The sequence below is a fragment of the Amia ocellicauda genome, chromosome 8 (assembly GCF_036373705.1).
Source record: "Amia ocellicauda isolate fAmiCal2 chromosome 8, fAmiCal2.hap1, whole genome shotgun sequence".
Classification (NCBI taxonomy): Eukaryota; Metazoa; Chordata; class Actinopteri; order Amiiformes; family Amiidae; genus Amia; species Amia ocellicauda.
This window is the reverse complement of record NC_089857.1, coordinates 9,172,270-9,198,237: the sequence shown is the minus strand read 5'-3', so window position 1 is coordinate 9,198,237 and position 25,968 is coordinate 9,172,270. Positions and strand designations below refer to the sequence as shown.

The window sequence follows — 25,968 nt, the reverse complement described above, 5'->3', positions numbered from 1 at the left end:
CAGTTCAACTGTAAGTATGAACGGCAGAAACGGATATTGCCTTCCCTTTAAGTAGAGCGTCAGGGACAGCCTCCCTGGCTTACGGCCATACTAGCCTGAATACGCCCGATCTCGTCCGATCTCGGAAGCTAAGCAGGCTCGGGCCTGGTCAGTACTTGGATGGGAGACCGACTGGGAATACGAGGTGCTGTAAGCTTTTGCATCTTTTACACACCAGAGGGCGACAAATCACGAGTTTTAACTTTGGATACACGCAATTTCATCATTATTTCAGATTTGACTTCCCCAAATACACAGGCATACAATAGATCTTGTTCTCCAACGTAAACGGTCCCTAGTAACTAGGGTACATTCATAAATAAATTGAGCATCATGGCTAGAAGTGACTAAATGTTGCCTAATCTTTCTCATCGAGAAATGACACAATTACAGCAACACAAAAAGGAACTCCACCGGACAAAGTTCAGTGCTCACAAGGAGCCTCATTCAACACACATGGTTCCATTCCCATTCATGCAAAGCACGAAAGTGTAAAACTTGGGAACATACTTGAGAGCAAAGATCACATTCAATCTCATTCAAGGCACGGATGTGAATGCAACGGGATGAAATTACTGAAATGATGCCTGCCCTCGAACTGTGATGATGGACTACCCGACTCGCCAATAATATTGGGTTCTGGTGTATTGAAATACAGGAGCTGCTGGATTTGTGTGTTTTCTTACCCCCTCACCATAGTTTGTCAAATGTTTAAACAACTGAACTTATATTCAAGGTATGTTTCTCTTCATATGTTTTACTGGTTTACATTTGTCTCAGCAACCTGTTGAATGATTCTTCTGCTTTCAAAACAAAATGACAACAGGATGAATGCACACACTTGAAAATACAATACATGCAATGTTATGCATCATAGTGATGCAACCTCCTTTCAGTTTCATACTGCATGTCAATTGAAATCCTTACTGAAATGCACACCTTCTCAAGATTGCGCTTGACTGGCGTGTCAGGCACGCAATTACAGCTGTTTTATCAAGACAATGTGTTCGTTTTGTAATATATAGTTCCGGTCTGGTGTGGCACCCCAGCTAACGCACAACGTTCCCACAATGTTGCCACAACGTGGCATGTAAGAAGGGACTGGCTGCAGCGCGCTGGTGTGTCCCGGGCTTTAGAGTAGAGAGACAGTTCAACTGCAAGTATGAGCGGCAGAAACGGATATTGCCTTCCCTTTAAGTAGAGCGTCAGGGACAGCTTCCCTGGCTTACGGCCATACTAGCCTGAATACGCCCGATCTCGGAAGCTAAGCAGGCTCGGGCCTGGTCAGTACTTGGATGGGAGACCGCCTGGGAATACCAGGTGCTGTAAGCTTTTGCATCTTTTACACACCAGAGGGCGACAAATCACGAGTTTTAACTTTGGATACACGCAATTTCATCATTATTTCAGATTTGACTTCCCCAAATACACAGGCATACAATAGATCTTGTTCTCCAACGTAAACGGTCCCTAGTAACTAGGGTACATTCGTAAATAAATTGAGCATCATGGCTAGAAGTGACTAAATGTTGCCTAATCTTTCTCATCGAGAAATGACACAATTACAGCAACACAAAAAGGAACTCCACCGGACAAAGTTCAGTGCTCACAAGGAGCCTCATTCAACACACACGGTTCCATTCCCATTCATGCAAAGCACGAAAGTGTAAAACTTGGGAACATACTTGAGAGCAAAGATCACATTCAATCTCATTCAAGGCACGGATGTGAATGCAACGGGATGAAATTACTGAAATGATGCCTGCCCTCGAACTGTGATGATGGACTACCCGACTCGCCAATAATATTGGGTTCTGGTGTATTGAAATACAGGAGCTGCTGGATTTGTGTGTTTTCTTACCCCCTCACCATAGTTTGTCAAATGTTTAAACAACTGAACTTATATTCAAGGTTTGTTTCTCTTCATATGTTTTACTGGTTTACATTTGTCTCAGCAACCTGTTGAATGATTCTTCTGCTTTCAAAGCAAAATGACAACAGGATGAATGCACACACTTGAAAATACAATACATGCAATGTTATGCATCATAGTGATGCAACCTCCTTTCAGTTTCATACTGCATGTCAATTGAAATCCTTACTGAAATGCACACCTTCTCAAGATTGCGCTTGACTGGCGTGTCAGGCACTCAATTACAGCTGTTTTATCAAGAGAATGTGTTCGTTTTGTAATATATAGTTCCGGTCTGGTGTGGCACCCCAGCTAACGCACAACGTTGCCACAATGTTGCCACAACGTGGCGTGTTAGCAGGGACTGTCTGCGGCGCGCTGGTGTGTCCCGGGCTTTAGAGTAGAGAGACAGTTCAACTGCAAGTATGAACGGCAGAAACGGATATTGCCTTCCCTTTAAGTAGAGCGTCAGGGACAGCCTCCCTGGCTTACGGCCATACTAGCCTGAATACGCCCGATCTCGTCCGATCTCGGAAGCTAAGCAGGCTCGGGCCTGGTCAGTACTTGGATGGGAGACCGCCTGGGAATACCAGGTGCTGTAAGCTTTTGCATCTTTTACACACCAGAGGGCGACAAATCACGAGTTTTAACTTTGGATACACGCAATTTCATCATTATTTCAGATTTGACTTCCCCAAATACACAGGCATACAATAGATCTTGTTCTCCAACGTAAACGGTCCCTAGTAACTAGGGTACATTCGTAAATAAATTGAGCATCATGGCTAGAAGTGACTAAATGTTGCCTAATCTTTCTCATCGAGAAATGACACAATTACAGCAACACAAAAAGGAACTCCACCGGACAATGTTCAGTGCTCACAAGGAGCTTCATTCAACACACACGGTTCCATTCCCATTCATGCAAAGCACGAAAGTGTAAAACTTGGGAACATACTTGAGAGCAAAGATCACATTCAATCTCATTCAAGGCACGGATGTGAATGCAACGGGATGAAATTACTGAAATGATGCCTGCCCTCGAACTGTGATGATGGACTACCCGACTCGCCAATAATATTGGGTTCTGGTGTATTGAAATACAGGAGCTGCTGGATTTGTGTGTTTTCTTACCCCCTCACCATAGTTTGTCAAATGTTTAAACAACTGAACTTATATTCAAGGTTTGTTTCTCTTCATATGTTTTACTGGTTTACATTTGTCTCAGCAACCTGTTGAATGATTCTTCTGCTTTCAAAACAAAATGACAACAGGATGAATGCACACACTTGAAAATACAATACATGCAATGTTATGCATCATAGTGATGCAACCTCCTTTCAGTTTCATACTGCATGTCAATTGAAATCCTTACTGAAATGCACACCTTCTCAAGATTGCGCTTGACTGGCGTGTCAGGCACTCAATTACAGCTGTTTTATCAAGACAATGTGTTCGTTTTGTAATATATAGTTCCGGTCTGGTGTGGCACCCCAGCTAACGCACAACGTTGCCACAACGTTTCGTGTTAGCAGGGACTGTCTGCGGCGCGCTGGTGTGTCCCGGACTTTAGAGTAGAGAGACAGTTCAATTGCAAGTATGAGCGGAAGAAACGGATATTGCCTTCCTTTTAAGTAGAGCGTCAGGGACAGCCTCCCTGGCTTACGGCCATACTAGCCTGAATACGCCCGATCTCGTCCGATCTCGGAAGCTAAGCAGGCTCGGGCCTGGTCAGTACTTGGATGGGAGACCGCCTGGGAATACCAGGTGCTGTAAGCTTTTGCATCTTTTACACACCAGAGGGCGACAAATCACGAGTTTTAACTTTGGATACACGCAATTTCATCATTATTTCAGATTTGACTTCCCCAAATACACAGGCATAGAATAGATCTTGTTCTCCAACGTAAACGGTCCCTAGTAACTAGTGTACATTCGTAAATAAATTGAGCATCATGGCTAGAAGTGACTAAATGTTGCCTAATCTTTCTCATCGAGAAATGACACAATTACAGCAACACAAAAAGGAACTCCACCGGACAAAGTTCAGTGCTCACAAGGAGCCTCATTCAACACACACGGTTCCATTCCCATTCATGCAAAGCACGAAAGTGTAAAACTTGGGAAAATACTTGAGAGCAAAGATCACATTCAATCTCATTCAAGGCACGGATGTGAATGCAACGGGATGAAATTACTGAAATGATGCCTGCCCTCGAACTGTGATGATGGACTACCCGACTCGCCAATAATATTGGGTTCTGGTGTATTGAAATACAGGAGCTGCTGGATTTGTGTGTTTTCTTACCCCCTCACCATAGTTTGTCAAATGTTTAAACAACTGAACTCATATTCAAGGTTTGTTTCTCTTCATATGTTTTACTGGTTTACATTTGTCTCAGCAACCTGTTGAATGATTCTTCTGCTTTCAAAACAAAATGACAACAGGATGAATGCACACACTTGAAAATACAATACATGCAATGTTATGCATCATAGTGATGCAACCTCCTTTCAGTTTCATACTGCATGTCAATTGAAATCCTTACTGAAATGCACACCTTCTCAAGATTGCGCTTGACTGGCGTGTCAGGCACTCAATTACAGCTGTTTTATCAAGAGAATGTGTTCGTTTTGTAATATATAGTTCCGGTCTGGTGTGGCACCCCAGCTAACGCACAACGTTGCCACAATGTTGCCACAATGTTGCCACAACGTGGCGTGTTAGCAGGGACTGTCTGCGGCGCGCTGGTGTGTCCCGGGCTTTAGAGTAGAGAGACAGTTCAACTGTAAGTATGAACGGCAGAAACGGATATTGCCTTCCCTTTAAGTAGAGCGTCAGGGACAGCCTCCCTGGCTTACGGCCATACTAGCCTGAATACGCCCGATCTCGTCCGATCTCGGAAGCTAAGCAGGCTCGGGCCTGGTCAGTACTTGGATGGGAGACCGCCTGGGAATACCAGGTGCTGTAAGCTTTTGCAACTTTTACACACCAGAGGGCGACAAATCACAAGTTTTAACTTTGGATACACGCAATTTCATCATTATTTCAGATTTGACTTCCCCAAATACACAGGCATACAATAGATCTTGTTCTCCAACGTAAACGGTCCCTAGTAACTAGGGTACATTCGTAAATAAATTGAGCATCATGGCTAGAAGTGACTAAATGTTGCCTAATCTTTCTCATCGAGAAATGACACAATTACAGCAACACAAAAAGGAACTCCACCGGACAAAGTTCAGTGCTCACAAGGAGCTTCATTCAACACACACGGTTCCATTCCCATTCATGCAAAGCACGAAAGTGTAAAACTTGGGAACATACTTGAGAGCAAAGATCACATTCAATCTCATTCAAGGCACGGATGTGAATGCAACGGGATGAAATTACTGAAATGATGCCTGCCCTCGAACTGTGATGATGGACTACCCGACTCGCCAATAATATTGGGTTCTGGTGTATTGAAATACAGGAGCTGCTGGATTTGTGTGTTTTCTTACCCCCTCACCATAGTTTGTCAAATGTTTAAACAACTGAACTTATATTCAAGGTTTGTTTCTCTTCATATGTTTTACTGGTTTACATTTGTCTCAGCAACCTCAGCAAAAATGATTCTTCTACTTTCAAAACAAAATGACAACAGGATGAATGCACACACTTGAAAATACAATACATGCAATGTTATGCATCATAGTGATGCAACCTCCTTTCAGTTTCATACTGCATGTCAATTGAAATCCTTACTGAAATGCACACCTTCTCAAGATTGCGCTTGACTGGCGTGTCAGGCACTCAATTACAGCTGTTTTATCAAGACAATGTGTTCGTTTTGTAATATATAGTTCCGGTCTGGTGTGGCACCCCAGCTAACGCACAACGTTGCCACAATGTTGCCACAACGTGGCGTGTTAGCAGGGACTGTCTGCGGTGCGCTGGTGTGTCCCGGGCTTTAGAGTAGAGAGACAGTTCAACTGTAAGTATGAACGGCAGAAACGGATATTGCCTTCCCTTTAAGTAGAGCGTCAGGGACAGCCTCCCTGGCTTACGGCCATACTAGCCTGAATACGCCCGATCTCGTCCGATCTCGGAAGCTAAGCAGGCTCGGGCCTGGTCAGTACTTGGATGGGAGACCGACTGGGAATACGAGGTGCTGTAAGCTTTTGCATCTTTTACACACCAGAGGGCGACAAATCACGAGTTTTAACTTTGGATACACGCAATTTCATCATTATTTCAGATTTGACTTCCCCAAATACACAGGCATACAATAGATCTTGTTCTCCAACGTAAACGGTCCCTAGTAACTAGGGTACATTCATAAATAAATTGAGCATCATGGCTAGAAGTGACTAAATGTTGCCTAATCTTTCTCATCGAGAAATGACACAATTACAGCAACACAAAAAGGAACTCCACCGGACAAAGTTCAGTGCTCACAAGGAGCCTCATTCAACACACATGGTTCCATTCCCATTCATGCAAAGCACGAAAGTGTAAAACTTGGGAACATACTTGAGAGCAAAGATCACATTCAATCTCATTCAAGGCACGGATGTGAATGCAACGGGATGAAATTACTGAAATGATGCCTGCCCTCGAACTGTGATGATGGACTACCCGACTCGCCAATAATATTGGGTTCTGGTGTATTGAAATACAGGAGCTGCTGGATTTGTGTGTTTTCTTACCCCCTCACCATAGTTTGTCAAATGTTTAAACAACTGAACTTATATTCAAGGTTTGTTTCTCTTCATATGTTTTACTGGTTTACATTTGTCTCAGCAACCTCAGCAAAAATGATTCTTCTACTTTCAAAACAAAATGACAACAGGATGAATGCACACACTTGAAAATACAATACATGCAATGTTATGCATCATAGTGATGCAACCTCCTTTCAGTTTCATACTGCATGTCAATTGAAATCCTTACTGAAATGCACACCTTCTCAAGATTGCGCTTGACTGGCGTGTCAGGCACTCAATTACAGCTGTTTTATCAAGACAATGTGTTCGTTTTGTAATATATAGTTCCGGTCTGGTGTGGCACCCCAGCTAACGCACAACGTTGCCACAAAGTTTCGTGTTAGCAGGGACTGTCTGCGGCGCGCTGGTGTGTCCCGGACTTTAGAGTAGAGAGACAGTTCAACTGCAAGTATGAGCGGCAGAAACGGATATTGCCTTCCATTTAAGTAGAGCGTCAGGGACAGCTTCCCTGGCTTACGGCCATACTAGCCTGAATACGCCCGATCTCGTCCGATCTCGGAAGCTAAGCAGGCTCGGGCCTGGTCAGTACTTGGATGGGAGACCGCCTGGGAATACCAGGTGCTGTAAGCTTTTGCATCTTTTACACACCAGAGGGCGACAAATCACGAGTTTTAACTTTGGATACACGCAATTTCATCATTATTTCAGATTTGACTTCCCCGAATACACAGGCATACAATAGATCTTGTTCTCCAACGTAAACGGTCCCTAGTAACTAGGGTACATTCGTAAATAAATTGAGCATCATGGCTAGAAGTGACTAAATGTTGCCTAATCTTTCTCATCGAGAAATTACACAATTACAGCAACACAAAAAGGAACTCCACCGGACAAAGTTCAGTGCTCACAAGGAGCCTCATTCAACACACACGGTTCCATTCCCATTCATGCAAAGCACGAAAGTGTAAAACTTGGGAACATACTTGAGAGCAAAGATCACATTCAATCTCATTCAAGGCACGGATGTGAATGCAACGGGATGAAATTACTGAAATGATGCCTGCCCTCGAACTGTGATGATGGACTACCCGACTCGCCAATAATATTGGGTTCTGGTGTATTGAAATACAGGAGCTGCTGGATTTGTGTGTTTTCTTACCCCCTCACCATAGTTTGTCAAATGTTTAAACAACTGAACTTATATTCAAGGTTTGTTTCTCTTCATATGTTTTACTGGTTTACATTTGTCTCAGCAACCTCAGCAAAAATGATTCTTCTACTTTCAAAACAAAATGACAACAGGATGAATGCACACACTTGAAAATACAATACATGCAATGTTATGCATCATAGTGATGCAACCTCCTTTCAGTTTCATACTGCATGTCAATTGAAATCCTTACTGAAATGCACACCTTCTCAAGATTGCGCTTGACTGGCGTGTCAGGCACTCAATTACAGCTGTTTTATCAAGACAATGTGTTCGTTTTGTAATATATAGTTCCGGTCTGGTGTGGCACCCCAGCTAACGCACAACGTTGCCACAATGTTGCCACAACGTGGCGTGTTAGCAGGGACTGTCTGCGGTGCGCTGGTGTGTCCCGGGCTTTAGAGTAGAGAGACAGTTCAACTGTAAGTATGAACGGCAGAAACGGATATTGCCTTCCCTTTAAGTAGAGCGTCAGGGACAGCCTCCCTGGCTTACGGCCATACTAGCCTGAATACGCCCGATCTCGTCCGATCTCGGAAGCTAAGCAGGCTCGGGCCTGGTCAGTACTTGGATGGGAGACCGACTGGGAATACGAGGTGCTGTAAGCTTTTGCATCTTTTACACACCAGAGGGCGACAAATCACGAGTTTTAACTTTGGATACACGCAATTTCATCATTATTTCAGATTTGACTTCCCCAAATACACAGGCATACAATAGATCTTGTTCTCCAACGTAAACGGTCCCTAGTAACTAGGGTACATTCATAAATAAATTGAGCATCATGGCTAGAAGTGACTAAATGTTGCCTAATCTTTCTCATCGAGAAATGACACAATTACAGCAACACAAAAAGGAACTCCACCGGACAAAGTTCAGTGCTCACAAGGAGCCTCATTCAACACACATGGTTCCATTCCCATTCATGCAAAGCACGAAAGTGTAAAACTTGGGAACATACTTGAGAGCAAAGATCACATTCAATCTCATTCAAGGCACGGATGTGAATGCAACGGGATGAAATTACTGAAATGATGCCTGCCCTCGAACTGTGATGATGGACTACCCGACTCGCCAATAATATTGGGTTCTGGTGTATTGAAATACAGGAGCTGCTGGATTTGTGTGTTTTCTTACCCCCTCACCATAGTTTGTCAAATGTTTAAACAACTGAACTTATATTCAAGGTTTGTTTCTCTTCATATGTTTTACTGGTTTACATTTGTCTCAGCAACCTGTTGAATGATTCTTCTGCTTTCAAAACAAAATGACAACAGGATGAATGCACACACTTGAAAATACAATACATGCAATGTTATGCATCATAGTGATGCAACCTCCTTTCAGTTTCATACTGCATGTCAATTGAAATCCTTACTGAAATGCACACCTTCTCAAGATTGCGCTTGACTGGCGTGTCAGGCACTCAATTACAGCTGTTTTATCAAGACAATGTGTTCGTTTTGTAATATATAGTTCCGGTCTGGTGTGGCACCCCAGCTAACGCACAACGTTGCCACAACGTTTCGTGTTAGCAGGGACTGTCTGCGGCGCGCTGGTGTGTCCCGGACTTTAGAGTAGAGAGACAGTTCAACTGCAAGTATGAGCGGCAGAAACGGATATTGCCTTCCCTTTAAGTAGAGCGTCAGGGACAGCTTCCCTGGCTTACGGCCATACTAGCCTGAATACGCCCGATCTCGTCCGATCTCGGAAGCTAAGCAGGCTCGGGCCTGGTCAGTACTTGGATGGGAGACCGCCTGGGAATACCAGGTGCTGTATGCTTTTGCATCTTTTACACACCAGAGGGCGACAAATCACGAGTTTTAACTTTGGATACACGCAATTTCATCATTATTTCAGATTTGACTTCCCCGAATACACAGGCATACAATAGATCTTGTTCTCCAACGTAAACGGTCCCTAGTAACTAGGGTACATTCGTAAATAAATTGAGCATCATGGCTAGAAGTGACTAAATGTTGCCTAATCTTTCTCATCGAGAAATTACACAATTACAGCAACACAAAAAGGAACTCCACCGGACAAAGTTCAGTGCTCACAAGGAGCCTCATTCAACACACACGGTTCCATTCCCATTCATGCAAAGCACGAAAGTGTAAAACTTGGGAACATACTTGAGAGCAAAGATCACATTCAATCTCATTCAAGGCACGGATGTGAATGCAACGGGATGAAATTACTGAAATGATGCCTGCCCTCGAACTGTGATGATGGACTACCCGACTCGCCAATAATATTGGGTTCTGGTGTATTGAAATACAGGAGCTGCTGGATTTGTGTGTTTTCTTACCCCCTCACCATAGTTTGTCAAATGTTTAAACAACTGAACTTATATTCAAGGTTTGTTTCTCTTCATATGTTTTACTGGTTTACATTTGTCTCAGCAACCTGTTGAATGATTCTTCTGCTTTCAAAACAAAATGACAACAGGATGAATGCACACACTTGAAAATATAATACATGCAATGTTATGCATCATAGTGATGCAACCTCCTTTCAGTTTCATACTGCATGTCAATTGAAATCCTTACTGAAATGCACACCTTCTCAAGATTGCGCTTGACTGGCGTGTCAGGCACTCAATTACAGCTGTTTTATCAAGACAATGTGTTCGTTTTGTAAAATATAGTTCCGGTCTGGTGTGGCACCCCAGCTAACGCACAACGTTGCCACAACGTTGCCACAAAGTTTCGTGTTAGCAGGGACTGTCTGCGGCGCGCTGGTGTGTCCCGGACTTTAGAGTAGAGAGACAGTTCATTTGCAAGTATGAGCGGCAGAAACGGATATTGCCTTCCCTTTAAGTAGAGCGTCAGGGACAGCCTCCCTGGCTTACGGCCATACTAGCCTGAATACGCCCGATCTCGGAAGCTAAGCAGGCTCGGGCCTGGTCAGTACTTGAATGGGAGACCGCCTGGGAATACCAGGTGCTGTAAGCTTTTGCATCTTTTACACACCAGAGCGCGACAAATCACGAGTTTTAACTTTGGATACACGCAATTTCATCATTATTTCAGATTTGACTTCCCCAAATACACAGGCATACAATAGATCTTGTTCTCCAACGTAAACGGTCCCTAGTAACTAGGGTACATTCGTAAATAAATTGAGCATCATGGCTAGAAGTGACTAAATGTTGCCTAATCTTTCTCATCGAGAAATGACACAATTACAGCAACACAAAAAGGAACTCCACCGGACAAAGATCAGTGCTCACAAGGAGCCTCATTCAACACACACGGTTCCATTCCCATTCATGCAAAGCACGAAAGTGTAAAACTTGGGAACATACTTGAGAGCAAAGATCACATTCAATCTCATTCAAGGCACGGATGTGAATGCAACGGGATGAAATTACTGAAATGATGCCTGCCCTCGAACTGTGATGATGGACTACCCGACTCGCCAATAATATTGGGTTCTGGTGTATTGAAATACAGGAGCTGCTGGATTTGTGTGTTTTCTTACCCCCTCACCATAGTTTGTCAAATGTTTAAACAACTGAACTTATATTCAAGGTTTGTTTCTCTTCATATGTTTTACTGGTTTACATTTGTCTCAGCAACCTCAGCAAAAATGATTCTTCTACTTTCAAAACAAAATGACAACAGGATGAATGCACACACTTGAAAATACAATACATGCAATGTTATGCATCATAGTGATGCAACCTCCTTTCAGTTTCATACTGCATGTCAATTGAAATCCTTACTGAAATGCACACCTTCTCAAGATTGCGCTTGACTGGCGTGTCAGGCACTCAATTACAGCTGTTTTATCAAGACAATGTGTTCGTTTTGTAATATATAGTTCCGGTCTGGTGTGGCACCCCAGCTAACGCACAACGTTGCCACAACGTTTCGTGTTAGCAGGGACTGTCTGCGGCGCGCTGGTGTGTCCCGGACTTTAGAGTAGAGAGACAGTTCAACTGCAAGTATGAGCGGCAGAAACGGATATTGCCTTCCCTTTAAGTAGAGCGTCAGGGACAGCCTCCCTGGCTTACGGCCATACTAGCCTGAATACGCCCGATCTCGTCCGATCTCGGAAGCTAAGCAGGCTCGGGCCTGGTCAGTACTTGGATGGGAGACCGCCTGGGAATACCAGGTGCTGTAAGCTTTTGCATCTTTTACACACCAGAGGGCGACAAATCACGAGTTTTAACTTTGGATACACGCAATTTCATCATTATTTCAGATTTGACTTCCCCAAATACACAGGCATACAATAGATCTTGTTCTCCAACGTAAACGGTCCCTAGTAACTAGGGTACATTCGTAAATAAATTGAGCATCATGGCTAGAAGTGACTAAATGTTGCCTAATCTTTCTCATCGAGAAATGACACAATTACAGCAACACAAAAAGGAACTCCACCGGACAAAGTTCAGTGCTCACAAGGAGCCTCATTCACCACACACGGTTCCATTCCCATTCATGCAAAGCACGAAAGTGTAAAACTTGGGAACATACTTGAGAGCAAAGATCACATTCAATCTCATTCAAGGCACGGATGTGAATGCAACGGGATGAAATTACTGAAATGATGCCTGCCCTCGAACTGTGATGATGGACTACCCGACTCGCCAATAATATTGGGTTCTGGTGTATTGAAATACAGGAGCTGCTGGATTTGTGTGTTTTCTTACCCCCTCACCATAGTTTGTCAAATGTTTAAACAACTGAACTTATATTCAAGGTTTGTTTCTCTTCATATGTTTTACTGGTTTACATTTGTCTCAGCAACCTGTTGAATGATTCTTCTGCTTTCAAAACAAAATGACAACAGGATGAATGCACACACTTGAAAATACAATACATGCAATGTTATGCATCATAGTGATGCAACCTCCTTTCAGTTTCATACTGCATGTCAATTGAAATCCTTACTGAAATGCACACCTTCTCAAGATTGCGCTTGACTGGCGTGTCAGGCACTCAATTACAGCTGTATTATCAAGACAATGTGTTCGTTTTGTAAAATATAGTTCCGGTCTGGTGTGGCACCCCAGCTAACGCACAACGTTGCCACAACGTTTCGTGTTAGCAGGGACTGTCTGCAGCGTGCTGGTGTGTCCCGGACTTTAGAGTAGAGAGACAGTTCAACTGCAAGTATGAGCGGCAGAAACGGATATTGCCTTCCCTTTAAGTAGAGGGTCAAGGACAGCCTCCCTGGCTTACGGCCATACTAGCCTGAATACGCCCGATCTCATCCGATCTCGGAAGCTAAGCAGGCTCGGGCCTGGTTAGTACTTGGATGGGAGACCGCCTGGGAATACCAGGTGCTGTAAGCTTTTGCATCTTTTACACACCAGAGGGCGACAAATCACGAGTTTTAACTTTGGATACACGCAATTTCATCATTATTTCAGATTTGACTTCCCCAAATACACAGGCATACAATAGATCTTGTTCTCCAACGTAAACGGTCCCTAGTAACTAGGGTACATTCGTAAATAAATTGAGCATCATGGCTAGAAGTGACTAAATGTTGCCTAATCTGTCTCATCGAGAAATGACACAATTACAGCAACACAAAAAGGAACTCCACCGGACAAAGTTCAGTGCTCACAAGGAGCCTCATTCAACACACACGGTTCCATTCCCATTCATGCAAAGCACGAAAGTGTAAAACTTGGGAACATACTTGAGAGCAAAGATCACATTCAATCTCAATCAAGGCACGGATGTGAATGCAACGGGATGAAATTACTGAAATGATGCCTGCCCTCGAACTGTGATGATGGACTACCCGACTCGCCAATAATATTGGCTTCTGGTGTATTGAAATACAGGAGCTGCTGGATTTGTGTGTTTTCTTACCCCCTCACCATAGTTTGTCAAATGTTTAAACAACTGAACTTATATTCAAGGTTTGTTTCTCTTCATATGTTTTACTGGTTTACATTTGTCTCAGCAACCTGTTGAATGATTCTTCTGCTTTCAAAACAAAATGACAACAGGATGAATGCACACACTTGAAAATATAATACATGCAATGTTATGCATCATAGTGATGCAACCTCCTTTCAGTTTCATACTGCATGTCAATTGAAATCCTTACTGAAATGCACACCTTCTCAAGATTGCGCTTGACTGGCGTGTCAGGCACTCAATTACAGCTGTTTTATCAAGACAATGTGTTCGTTTTGTAAAATATAGTTCCGGTCTGGTGTGGCACCCCAGCTAACGCACAACGTTGCCACAATGTTGCCACAACGTGGCGTGTTAGCAGGGACTGTCTGCGGCACGCTGGTGTGTCCCGGGCTTTAGAGTAGAGAGACAGTTCAACTGTAAGTATGAACGGCAGAAACGGATATTGCCTTCCCTTTAAGTAGAGCGTCAGGGACAGCCTCCCTGGCTTACGGCCATACTAGCCTGAATACGCCCGATCTCGTCCGATCTCGGAAGCCAAGCAGGCTCGGGCCTGGTCAGTACTTGGATGGGAGACCGCCTGGGAATACCAGGTGCTGTAAGCTTTTGCATCTTTTACACACCAGAGGGCGACAAATCACGAGTTTTAACTTTGGATACACGCAATTTCATCATTATTTCAGATTTTACTTCCCCAAATACACAGGCATACAATAGATCTTGTTCTCCAACGTAAACGGTCCCTAGTAACTAGGGTACATTCGTAAATAAATTGAGCATCATGGCTAGAAGTGACTAAATGTTGCCTAATCTTTCTCATCGAGAAATGACACAATTACAGCAACACAAAAAGGAACTCCACCGGACAAAGTTCAGTGCTCACAAGGAGCCTCATTCAACACACACGGTTCCATTCCCATTCATGCAAAGCACGAAAGTGTAAAACTTGGGAACATACTTGAGAGCAAAGATCACATTCAATCTCATTCAAGGCACGGATGTGAATGCAACGGGATGAAATTACTGAAATGATGCCTGCCCTCGAACTGTGATGATGGACTACCCGACTCGCCAATAATATTGGGTTCTGGTGTATTGAAATACAGGAGCTGCTGGATTTGTGTGTTTTCTTACCCCCTCACCATAGTTTGTCAAATGTTTAAACAACTGAACTTATATTCAAGGTTTGTTTCTCTTCATATGTTTTACTGGTTTACATTTGTCTCAGCAACCTGTTGAATGATTCTTCTGCTTTCAAAACAAAATGACAACAGGATGAATGCACACACTTGAAAATACAATACATGCAATGTTATGCATCATAGTGATGCAACCTCCTTTCAGTTTCATACTGCATGTCAATTGAAATCCTTACTGAAATGCACACCTTCTCAAGATTGCGCTTGACTGGCGTGTCAGGCACTCAATTACAGCTGTTTTATCAAGACAATGTGTTCGTTTTGTAATATATAGTTCCGGTCTGGTGTGGCACCCCAGCTAACGCACAACGTTGCCACAATGTTGCCACAACGTGGCGTGTTAGCAGGGACTGTCTGCGGCGCGCTGGTGTGTCCCGGGCTTTAGAGTAGAGAGACAGTTCAACTGTAAGTATGAACGGCAGAAACGGATATTGCCTTCCCTTTAAGTAGAGCGTCAGGGACAGCCTCCCTGGCTTACGGCCTACTAGCCTGAATACGCCCGATCTCGTCCGATCTCGGAAGCTAAGCAGGCTCGGGCCTGGTCAGTACTTGGATGGGAGACCGCCTGGGAATACCAGGTGCTGCAAGCTTTTGCATCTTTTACACACCAGAGGGCGACAAATCACGATTTTTAACTTTGGATACACGCAATTTCATCATTATTTCAGATTTGACTTCCCCAAATACACAGGCATACAATAGATCTTGTTCTCCAACGTAAACGGTCCCTAGTAACTAGGGTACATTCGTAAATAAATTGAGCATCATGGCTAGAAGTGACTAAATGTTGCCTAATCTTTCTCATCGAGAAATGACACAATTACAGCAACACAAAAAGGAACTCCACCGGACAAAGTTCACTGCTCACAAGGAGCCTCATTCAACACACACGGTTCCATTCCCATTCATGCAAAGCACGAAAGTGTAAAACTTGGGAACATACTTGAGAGCAAAGATCACATTCAATCTCATTCAAGGCACGGATGTGAATGCAACGGGATGAAATTACTGAAATGATGCCTGCCCTCGAACTGTGATGATGGACTACCCGACTCGCCAATAATATTGGGTTCTGGTGTATTGAAATACAGGAGCTGCTGGATTTGTGTGTTTTCTTACCCCCTCACCATAGTTTGTCAAATGTTTAAACAACTGAACTTATATTCAAGGTTTGTTTCTCTTCATATGTTTTACTGGTTTACATTTGTCTCAGCAACCTGTTGAATGATTCTTCTGCTTTCAAAACAAAATGACAACAGGATGAATGCACACACTTGAAAATACAATACATGCAATGTTATGCATCATAGTGATGCAACCTCCTTTCAGTTTCATACTGCATGTCAATTGAAATCCTTACTGAAATGCACACCTTCTCAAGATTGCGCTTGACTGGCGTGTCAGGCACTCAATTACAGCTGTTTTATCAAGACAATGTGTTCGTTTTGTAATATATAGTTCCGGTCTGGTGTGGCACCCCAGCTAACGCACAACGTTGCCACAACGTTTCGTGTTAGCAGGGACTGTCTGCAGCGTGCTGGTGTGTCCCGGACTTTAGAGTAGAGAGACAGTTCAACTGTAAGTATGAACGGCAGAAACGGATATTGCCTTCCCTTTAAGTAGAGCGTCAGGGACAGCCTCCCTGGCTTACGGCCATACTAGCCTGAATACGCCCGATCTCGTCCGATCTCGGAAGCTAAGCAGGCTCGGGCCTGGTCAGTACTTGGATGGGAGACCGACTGGGAATACGAGGTGCTGTAAGCTTTTGCATCTTTTACACACCAGAGGGCGACAAATCACGAGTTTTAACTTTGGATACACGCAATTTCATCATTATTTCAGATTTGACTTCCCCAAATACACAGGCATACAATAGATCTTGTTCTCCAACGTAAACGGTCCCTAGTAACTAGGGTACATTCATAAATAAATTGAGCATCATGGCTAGAAGTGACTAAATGTTGCCTAATCTTTCTCATCGAGAAATGACACAATTACAGCAACACAAAAAGGAACTCCACCGGACAAAGTTCAGTGCTCACAAGGAGCCTCATTCAACACACATGGTTCCATTCCCATTCATGCAAAGCACGAAAGTGTAAAACTTGGGAACATACTTGAGAGCAAAGATCACATTCAATCTCATTCAAGGCACGGATGTGAATGCAACGGGATGAAATTACTGAAATGATGCCTGCCCTCGAACTGTGATGATGGACTACCCGACTCGCCAATAATATTGGGTTCTGGTGTATTGAAATACAGGAGCTGCTGGATTTGTGTGTTTTCTTACCCCCTCACCATAGTTTGTCAAATGTTTAAACAACTGAACTTATATTCAAGGTTTGTTTCTCTTCATATGTTTTACTGGTTTACATTTGTCTCAGCAACCTGTTGAATGATTCTTCTGCTTTTAAAACAAAATGACAACAGGATGAATGCACACACTTGAAAATACAATACATGCAATGTTATGCATCATAGTGATGCAACCTCCTTTCAGTTTCTAACTGCATGTCAATTGAAATCCTTACTGAAATGCACACCTTCTCAAGATTGCGCTTGACTGGCGTGTCAGGCACTCAATTACAGCTGTTTTATCAAGACAATGTGTTCGTTTTGTAAAATATAGTTCCGGTCTGGTGTGGCACCCCAGCTAACGCACAACGTTGCCACAACGTTGCCACAAAGTTTCGTGTTAGCAGGGACTGTCTGCGGCGCGCTGGTGTGTCCCGGACTTTAGAGTAGAGAGACAGTTCATTTGCAAGTATGAGCGGCAGAAACGGATATTGCCTTCCCTTTAAGTAGAGCGTCAGGGACAGCCTCCCTGGCTTACGGCCATACTAGCCTGAATACGCCCGATCTCGGAAGCTAAGCAGGCTCGGGCCTGGTCAGTACTTGAATGGGAGACCGCCTGGGAATACCAGGTGCTGTAAGCTTTTGCATCTTTTACACACCAGAGGGCGACAAATCACGAGTTTTAACTTTGGATACACGCAATTTCATCATTATTTCAGATTTGACTTCCCCAAATACACAGGCATACAATAGATCTTGTTCTCCAACGTAAACGGTCCCTAGTAACTAGGGTACATTCGTAAATAAATTGAGCATCATGGCTAGAAGTGACTAAATGTTGCCTAATCTTTCTCATCGAGAAATGATACAATTACAGCAACACAAAAAGGAACTCCACCGGACAAAGTTCAGTGCTCACAAGGAGCCTCATTCACCACACACGGTTCCATTCCCATTCATGCAAAGCACGAAAGTGTAAAACTTGGGAACATACTTGAGAGCAAAGATCACATTCAATCTCATTCAATGCACGGATGTGAATGCAACGGGATGAAATTACTGAAATGATGCCTGCCCTCGAACTGTGATGATGGACTACCCGACTCGCCAATAATATTGGGTTCTGGTGTATTGAAATACAGGAGCTGCTGGATTTGTGTGTTTTCTTACCCCCTCACCATAGTTTGTCAAATGTTTAAACAACTGAACTTATATTCAAGGTTTGTTTCTCTTCATATGTTTTACTGGTTTACATTTGTCTCAGCAACCTGTTGAATGATTCTTCTGCTTTCAAAACAAAATGACAACAGGATGAATGCACACACTTGAAAATACAATACATGCAATGTTATGCATCATAGTGATGCAACCTCCTTTCAGTTTCATACTGCATGTCAATTGAAATCCTTACTGAAATGCACACCTTCTCAAGATTGCGCTTGACTGGCGTGTCAGGCACTCAATTACAGCTGTATTATCAAGACAATGTGTTCGTTTTGTAAAATATAGTTCCGGTCTGGTGTGGCACCCCAGCTAACGCACAACGTTGCCACAACGTTTCGTGTTAGCAGGGACTGTCTGCAGCGTGCTGGTGTGTCCCGGACTTTAGAGTAGAGAGACAGTTCAACTGCAAGTATGAGCGGCAGAAACGGATATTGCCTTCCCTTTAAGTAGAGGGTCAAGGACAGCCTCCCTGGCTTACGGCCATACTAGCCTGAATACGCCCGATCTCGTCCGATCTCGGAAGCTAAGCAGGCTCAGGCCTGGTTAGTACTTGGATGGGAGACCGCCTGGGAATACCAGGTGCTGTAAGCTTTTGCATCTTTTACACACCAGAGGGCGACAAATCACGAGTTTTAACTTTGGATACATGCAATTTCATCATTATTTCAGATTTGACTTCCCCAAATACACAGGCATACAATAGATCTTGTTCTCCAACGTAAACGGTCCCTAGTTACTAGGGTACATTCGTAAATAAATTGAGCATCATGGCTAGAAGTGACTAAATGTTGCCTAATCTTTCTCATCGAGAAATGACACAATTACAGCAACACAAAAAGGAACTCCACCGGACAAAGTTCAGTGCTCACAAGGAGCCTCATTCAACACACACGGTTCCATTCCCATTCATGCAAAGCACGAAAGTGTAAAACTTGGGAACATACTTGAGAGCAATGATCACATTCAATCTCAATCAAGGCACGGATGTGAATGCAACGGGATGAAATTACTGAAATGATGCCTGCCCTCGAACTGTGATGATGGACTACCCGACTCGCCAATAATATTGGCTTCTGGTGTATTGAAATACAGGAGCTGCTGGATTTGTGTGTTTTCTTACCCCCTCACCATAGTTTGTCAAATGTTTAAACAACTGAACTTATATTCAAGGTTTGTTTCTCTTCATATGTTTTACTGGTTTACATTTGTCTCAGCAACCTGTTGAATGATTCTTCTGCTTTCAAAACAAAATGACAACAGGATGAATGCACACACTTGAAAATATAATACATGCAATGTTATGCATCATAGTGATGCAACCTCCTTTCAGTTTCATACTGCATGTCAATTGATATCCTTACTGAAATGCACACCTTCTCAAGATTGCGCTTGACTGGCGTGTCAGGCACTCAATTACAGCTGTTTTATCAAGACAATGTGTTCGTTTTGTAAAATATAGTTCCGGTCTGGTGTGGCACCCCAGCTAACGCACAACGTTGCCACAACGTGGCATATTAGCAGGGACTGTCTGCGGCGCGCTGGTGTGTCCCGGGCTTTAGAGTAGAGAGACAGTTCAACTGTAAGTATGAACGGCAGAAACGGATATTGCCATCCCTTTAAGTAGAGCGTCAGGGACAGCCTCCCTGGCTTACGGCCATACTAGCCTGAATACGCCCGATCTCGTCCGATCTCGGAAGCTAAGCAGGCTCGGGCCTGGTCAGTACTTGGATGGGAGACCGCCTGGGAATACCAGGTGCTGTAAGCTTTTGCATCTTTTACACACCAGAGCGCGACAAATCACGAGTTTTAACTTTGGATACACGCAATTTCATCATTATTTCAGATTTGACTTCCCCAAATACACAGGCATACAATAGATCTTGTTCTCCAACGTAAACGGTCCCTAGTAACTAGGGTACATTCGTAAATAAATTGAGCATCATGGCTAGAAGTGACTAAATGTTGCCTAATCTTTCTCATCGAGAAATGACACAATTACAGCAACACAAAAAGGAACTCCACCGGACAAAGATCAGTGCTCACAAGGAGCCTCATTCAACACACACGGTTCCATTCCCATTCATGCAAAGCACGAAAGTGTAAAACTTGGGAACATACTTGAGAGCAAAGATCACATTCAATCTCATTCAAGGCACGGATGTGAATGCAACGGGATGAAATTACTGAAATGATGCCTGCCCTCGAACTGTGATGATGGACTACCCGACTCGCCAATAATATTGGGTTCTGGTGTATTGAAATACAGGAGCTGCTGGATTTGTGTGTTTTCTTACCCCCTCACCATAGTTTGTCAAATGTTTAAACAACTGAACTTATATTCAAGGTTTGTTTCTCTTCATATGTTTTACTGGTTTACATTTGTCTCAGCAACCTGTTGAATGATTCTTCTGCTTTCAAAACAAAATGACAACAGGATGAATGCACACACTTGAAAATACAATACATGCAATGTTATGCATCATAGTGATGCAACCTCCTTTCAGTTTCATACTGCATGTCAATTGAAATCCTTACTGAAATGCACACCTTCTCAAGATTGCGCTTGACTGGCGTGTCAGGCACTCAATTACAGCTGTTTTATCAAGACAAATGTGTTCGTTTTGTAAAATATAGTTCCGGTCTGGTGTGGCACCCCAGCTAACGCAAAACGTTGCCACAACGTGGCATATTAGCAGGGACTGTCTGCGGCGCGCTGGTGTGTCCCGGGCTTTAGAGTAGAGAGACAGTTCAACTGTAAGTATGAACGGCAGAAACGGATATTGCCATCCCTTTAAATAGAGCGTCAGGGACAGCCTCCCTGGCTTACGGCCATACTAGCCTGAATACGCCCGATCTCGTCCGATCTCGGAAGCTAAGCAGGCTCGGGCCTGGTCAGTACTTGGATGGGAGACCGCCTGGGAATACCAGGTGCTGTAAGCTTTTGCATCTTTTACACACCAGAGGGCGACAAATCACGAGTTTTAACTTTGGATACACGCAATTTCATCATTATTTCAGATTTGACTTCCCCAAATACACAGGCATACAATAGATCTTGTTCTCCAACGTAAACGGTCCCTAGTAACTAGGGTACATTCGTAAATAAATTGAGCATCATGGCAAGAAGTGACTAAATGTTGCCTAATCTTTCTCATCGAGAAATGACACAATTACAGCAACACAAGAAGGAACTCCACCGGACAAAGTTCAGTGCTCACAAGGAGCCTCATTCAACACACACGGTTCCATTCCCATTCATGCAAAGCACGAAAGTGTAAAACTTGGGAACATACTTGAGAGCAAAGATCACATTCAATCTCATTCAAGGCACGGATGTGAATGCAACGGGATGAAATTACTGAAATGATGCCTGCCCTCGAACTGTGATGATGGACTACCCGACTCGCCAATAATATTGGGTTCTGGTGTATTGAAATACAGGAGCTGCTGGATTTGTGTGTTTTCTTACCCCCTCACCATAGTTTGTCAAATGTTTAAACAACTGAACTTATATTCAAGGTTTGTTTCTCTTCATATGTTTTACTGGTTTACATTTGTCTCAGCAACCTGTTGAATGATTCTTCTGCTTTCAAAACAAAATGACAACAGGATGAATGCACACACTTGAAAATACAATACATGCAATGTTATGCATCATAGTGATGCAACCTCCTTTCAGTTTCATACTGCATGTCAATTGAAATCCTTACTGAAATGCACACCTTCTCAAGATTGCGCTTGACTGGCGTGTCAGGCACTCAATTACAGCTGTTTTATCAAGACAATGTGTTCGTTTTGTAATATATAGTTCCGGTCTGGTGTGGCACCCCAGCTAACGCACAACGTTGCCACAATGTTGCCACAACGTGGCGTGTTAGCAGAGACTGTCTGCGGCGCGCTGGTGTGTCCCGGGCTTTAGAGTAGAGAGACAGTTCAACTGTAAGTATGAACGGCAGAAACGGATATTGCCTTCCCTTTAAGTAGAGCGTCAGGGACAGCCTCCCTGGCTTACGGCCATACTAGCCTGAATACGCCCGATCTCGTCCGATCTCGGAAGCTAAGCAGGCTCGGGCCTGGTCAGTACTTGGATGGGAGACCGCCTGGGAATACCAGGTGCTGTAAGCTTTTGCATCTTTTACACACCAGAGCGCGACAAATCACGAGTTTTAACTTTGGATACACGCAATTTCATCATTATTTCAGATTTGACTTCCCCAAATACACAGGCATACAATAGATCTTGTTCTCCAACGTAAACGGTCCCTAGTAACTAGGGTACATTCGTAAATAAATTGAGCATCATGGCTAGAAGTGACTAAATGTTGCCTAATCTTTCTCATCGAGAAATGACACAATTACAGCAACACAAGAAGGAACTCCACCGGACAAAGTTCAGTGCTCACAAGGAGCCTCATTCAACACACACGGTTCCATTCCCATTCATGTAAAGCACGAAAGTGTAAAACTTGGGAACATACTTGAGAGCAAAGATCACATTCAATCTCATTCAAGGCACGGATGTGAATGCAACGGGATGAAATTACTGAAATGATGCCTGCCCTCGAACTGTGATGATGGACTACCCGACTCGCCAATAATATTGGGTTCTGGTGTATTGAAATACAGGAGCTGCTGGATTTGTGTGTTTTCTTACCCCCTCACCATAGTTTGTCAAATGTTTAAACAACTGAACTTATATTCAAGGTTTGTTTCTCTTCATATGTTTTACTGGTTTACATTTGTCTCAGCAACCTGTTGAATGATTCTTCTGCTTTCAAAACAAAATGACAACAGGATGAATGCACACACTTGAAAATACAATACATGCAATGTTATGCATCATAGTGATGCAACCTCCTTTCAGTTTCATACTGCATGTCAATTGAAATCCTTACTGAAATGCACACCTTCTCAAGATTGCGCTTGACTGGCGTGTCAGGCACTCAATTACAGCTGTTTTATCAAGACAATGTGTTCGTTTTGTAATATATAGTTCCGGTCTGGTGTGGCACCCCAGCTAACGCACAACGTTGCCACAATGTTGCCACAACGTGGCGTGTTAGCAGGGACTGTCTGCGGCGCGCTGGTGTGTCCCGGGCTTTAGAGTAGAGAGACAGTTCAACTGTAAGTATGAACGGCAGAAACGGATATTGCCTTCCCTTTAAGTAGAGCGTCAGGGACAGCCTCCCTGGCTTACGGCCATACTAGCCTGAATACGCCCGATCTCGTCCGATCTCGGAAGCTAAGCAGGCTCGGGCCTGGTCAGTACTTGGATGGGAGACCGCCTGGGAATACCAGGTGCTGTAAGCTTTTGCATCTTTTACACACCAGAGCGCGACAAATCACGAGTTTTAACTTTGGATACACGCAATTTCATCATTATTTCAGATTTGACTTCCCCAAATACACAGGCATACAATAGATCTTGTTCTCCAACGTAAACGGTCCCTAGTAACTAGGGTACATTCGTAAATAAATTGAGCATCATGGCTAGAAGTGACTAAATGTTGCCTAATCTTTCTCATCGAGAAATGACACAATTACAGCAACACAAAAAGGAACTCCACCGGACAAAGTTCAGTGCTCACAAGGAGCCTCATTCAACACACACGGTTCCATTCCCATTCATGTAAAGCACGAAAGTGTAAAACTTGGGAACATACTTGAGAGCAAAGATCACATTCAATCTCATTCAAGGCACGGATGTGAATGCAACGGGATGAAATTACTGAAATGATGCCTGCCCTCGAACTGTGATGATGGACTACCCGACTCGCCAATAATATTGGGTTCTGGTGTATTGAAATACAGGAGCTGCTGGATTTGTGTGTTTTCTTACCCCCTCACCATAGTTTGTCAAATGTTTAAACAACTGAACTTATATTCAAGGTTTGTTTCTCTTCATATGTTTTACTGGTTTACATTTGTCTCAGCAACCTGTTGAATGATTCTTCTGCTTTCAAAACAAAATGACAACAGGATGAATGCACACACTTGAAAATACAATACATGCAATGTTATGCATCATAGTGATGCAACCTCCTTTCAGTTTCATACTGCATGTCAATTCAAATCCTTACTGAAATGCACACCTTCTCAAGATTGCGCTTGACTGGCGTGTCAGGCACTCAATTACAGCTGTTTTATCAAGACAATGTGTTCGTTTTGTAATATATAGTTCCGGTCTGGTGTGGCACCCCAGCTAACGCACAACGTTGCCACAATGTTGCCACAACGTGGCGTGTTAGCAGGGACTGTCTGCGGCGCGCTGGTGTGTCCCGGGCTTTAGAGTAGAGAGACAGTTCAACTGTAAGTATGAACGGCAGAAACGGATATTGCCTTCCCTTTAAGTAGAGCGTCAGGGACAGCCTCCCTGGCTTACGGCCATACTAGCCTGAATACGCCCGATCTCGTCCGATCTCGGAAGCTAAGCAGGCTCGGGCCTGGTCAGTACTTGGATGGGAGACCGCCTGGGAATACCAGGTGCTGTAAGCTTTTGCATCTTTTACACACCAGAGCGCGACAAATCACGAGTTTTAACTTTGGATACACGCAATTTCATCATTATTTCAGATTTGACTTCCCCAAATACACAGGCATACAATAGATCTTGTTCTCCAACGTAAACGGTCCCTAGTAACTAGGGTACATTCGTAAATAAATTGAGCATCATGGCTAGAAGTGACTAAATGTTGCCTAATCTTTCTCATCGAGAAATGACACAATTACAGCAACACAAAAAGGAACTCCACCGGACAAAGTTCAGTGCTCACAAGGAGCCTCATTCAACACACACGGTTCCATTCCCATTCATGTAAAGCACGAAAGTGTAAAACTTGGGAACATACTTGAGAGCAAAGATCACATTCAATCTCATTCAAGGCACGGATGTGAATGCAACGGGATGAAATTACTGAAATGATGCCTGCCCTCGAACTGTGATGATGGACTACCCGACTCGCCAATAATATTGGGTTCTGGTGTATTGAAATACAGGAGCTGCTGGATTTGTGTGTTTTCTTACCCCCTCACCATAGTTTGTCAAATGTTTAAACAACTGAACTTATATTCAAGGTTTGTTTCTCTTCATATGTTTTACTGGTTTACATTTGTCTCAGCAACCTGTTGAATGATTCTTCTGCTTTCAAAACAAAATGACAACAGGATGAATGCACACACTTGAAAATACAATACATGCAATGTTATGCATCATAGTGATGCAACCTCCTTTCAGTTTCATACTGCATGTCAATTGAAATCCTTACTGAAATGCACACCTTCTCAAGATTGCGCTTGACTGGCGTGTCAGGCACTCAATTACAGCTGTTTTATCAAGACAAATGTGTTCGTTTTGTAAAATATAGTTCCGGTCTGGTGTGGCACCCCAGCTAACGCACAACGTTGCCACAACGTGGCATATTAGCAGGGACTGTCTGCGGCGCGCTGGTGTGTCCCGGGCTTTAGAGTAGAGAGACAGTTCAACTGTAA

General features: G+C 43.5%; 19 non-coding genes and 3 pseudogenes across 19 annotated transcripts; all 22 read left to right on the top strand.

Moving 5' to 3' along the window:
- Positions 1-77: 77 nt before the first annotated feature.
- On the top strand, positions 78-196 carry LOC136757143 (5S ribosomal RNA). Its single transcript, XR_010819184.1, has one exon. It is a non-coding gene; the product is annotated as a 5S ribosomal RNA (ribosomal RNA).
- Positions 197-1,262: 1,066 nt separating this feature from the next.
- Positions 1,263-1,371, top strand: LOC136757609 (uncharacterized; annotated as a pseudogene).
- A 1,066-nt stretch (positions 1,372-2,437) lies between these two features.
- Positions 2,438-2,556, top strand: LOC136758096 (5S ribosomal RNA). The gene has a single exon (XR_010819899.1). It is a non-coding gene; the product is annotated as a 5S ribosomal RNA (ribosomal RNA).
- Positions 2,557-3,611: 1,055 nt separating this feature from the next.
- Positions 3,612-3,730, top strand: LOC136758095 (5S ribosomal RNA). Its single transcript, XR_010819898.1, has one exon. It is a non-coding gene; the product is annotated as a 5S ribosomal RNA (ribosomal RNA).
- Positions 3,731-4,807: 1,077 nt separating this feature from the next.
- On the top strand, positions 4,808-4,926 carry LOC136758094 (5S ribosomal RNA). Its single transcript, XR_010819897.1, has one exon. It is a non-coding gene; the product is annotated as a 5S ribosomal RNA (ribosomal RNA).
- Positions 4,927-5,995: 1,069 nt separating this feature from the next.
- Positions 5,996-6,114, top strand: LOC136757141 (5S ribosomal RNA). Its single transcript, XR_010819183.1, has one exon. It is a non-coding gene; the product is annotated as a 5S ribosomal RNA (ribosomal RNA).
- Positions 6,115-7,172: 1,058 nt separating this feature from the next.
- Positions 7,173-7,291, top strand: LOC136758093 (5S ribosomal RNA). Its single transcript, XR_010819896.1, has one exon. It is a non-coding gene; the product is annotated as a 5S ribosomal RNA (ribosomal RNA).
- A 1,069-nt stretch (positions 7,292-8,360) lies between these two features.
- On the top strand, positions 8,361-8,479 carry LOC136757140 (5S ribosomal RNA). Its single transcript, XR_010819182.1, has one exon. It is a non-coding gene; the product is annotated as a 5S ribosomal RNA (ribosomal RNA).
- Positions 8,480-9,534: 1,055 nt separating this feature from the next.
- On the top strand, positions 9,535-9,653 carry LOC136756349 (5S ribosomal RNA). The gene has a single exon (XR_010818439.1). It is a non-coding gene; the product is annotated as a 5S ribosomal RNA (ribosomal RNA).
- A 1,066-nt stretch (positions 9,654-10,719) lies between these two features.
- Positions 10,720-10,828, top strand: LOC136757661 (uncharacterized; annotated as a pseudogene).
- A 1,058-nt stretch (positions 10,829-11,886) lies between these two features.
- On the top strand, positions 11,887-12,005 carry LOC136758092 (5S ribosomal RNA). The gene has a single exon (XR_010819895.1). It is a non-coding gene; the product is annotated as a 5S ribosomal RNA (ribosomal RNA).
- A 1,055-nt stretch (positions 12,006-13,060) lies between these two features.
- LOC136756089 (5S ribosomal RNA) lies at positions 13,061-13,179 on the top strand. Its single transcript, XR_010818192.1, has one exon. It is a non-coding gene; the product is annotated as a 5S ribosomal RNA (ribosomal RNA).
- Positions 13,180-14,245: 1,066 nt separating this feature from the next.
- On the top strand, positions 14,246-14,364 carry LOC136756185 (5S ribosomal RNA). The gene has a single exon (XR_010818285.1). It is a non-coding gene; the product is annotated as a 5S ribosomal RNA (ribosomal RNA).
- A 1,066-nt stretch (positions 14,365-15,430) lies between these two features.
- On the top strand, positions 15,431-15,548 carry LOC136757476 (5S ribosomal RNA). Its single transcript, XR_010819495.1, has one exon. It is a non-coding gene; the product is annotated as a 5S ribosomal RNA (ribosomal RNA).
- Positions 15,549-16,603: 1,055 nt separating this feature from the next.
- LOC136757139 (5S ribosomal RNA) lies at positions 16,604-16,722 on the top strand. Its single transcript, XR_010819181.1, has one exon. It is a non-coding gene; the product is annotated as a 5S ribosomal RNA (ribosomal RNA).
- Positions 16,723-17,788: 1,066 nt separating this feature from the next.
- LOC136757660 (uncharacterized) lies at positions 17,789-17,897 on the top strand (annotated as a pseudogene).
- A 1,055-nt stretch (positions 17,898-18,952) lies between these two features.
- LOC136756800 (5S ribosomal RNA) lies at positions 18,953-19,071 on the top strand. Its single transcript, XR_010818859.1, has one exon. It is a non-coding gene; the product is annotated as a 5S ribosomal RNA (ribosomal RNA).
- A 1,055-nt stretch (positions 19,072-20,126) lies between these two features.
- On the top strand, positions 20,127-20,245 carry LOC136758090 (5S ribosomal RNA). The gene has a single exon (XR_010819893.1). It is a non-coding gene; the product is annotated as a 5S ribosomal RNA (ribosomal RNA).
- A 1,056-nt stretch (positions 20,246-21,301) lies between these two features.
- Positions 21,302-21,420, top strand: LOC136758089 (5S ribosomal RNA). Its single transcript, XR_010819892.1, has one exon. It is a non-coding gene; the product is annotated as a 5S ribosomal RNA (ribosomal RNA).
- Positions 21,421-22,486: 1,066 nt separating this feature from the next.
- On the top strand, positions 22,487-22,605 carry LOC136758088 (5S ribosomal RNA). The gene has a single exon (XR_010819891.1). It is a non-coding gene; the product is annotated as a 5S ribosomal RNA (ribosomal RNA).
- Positions 22,606-23,671: 1,066 nt separating this feature from the next.
- Positions 23,672-23,790, top strand: LOC136758087 (5S ribosomal RNA). The gene has a single exon (XR_010819890.1). It is a non-coding gene; the product is annotated as a 5S ribosomal RNA (ribosomal RNA).
- A 1,066-nt stretch (positions 23,791-24,856) lies between these two features.
- LOC136758086 (5S ribosomal RNA) lies at positions 24,857-24,975 on the top strand. Its single transcript, XR_010819889.1, has one exon. It is a non-coding gene; the product is annotated as a 5S ribosomal RNA (ribosomal RNA).
- The last annotated feature ends 993 nt before the right edge of the window (positions 24,976-25,968 follow it).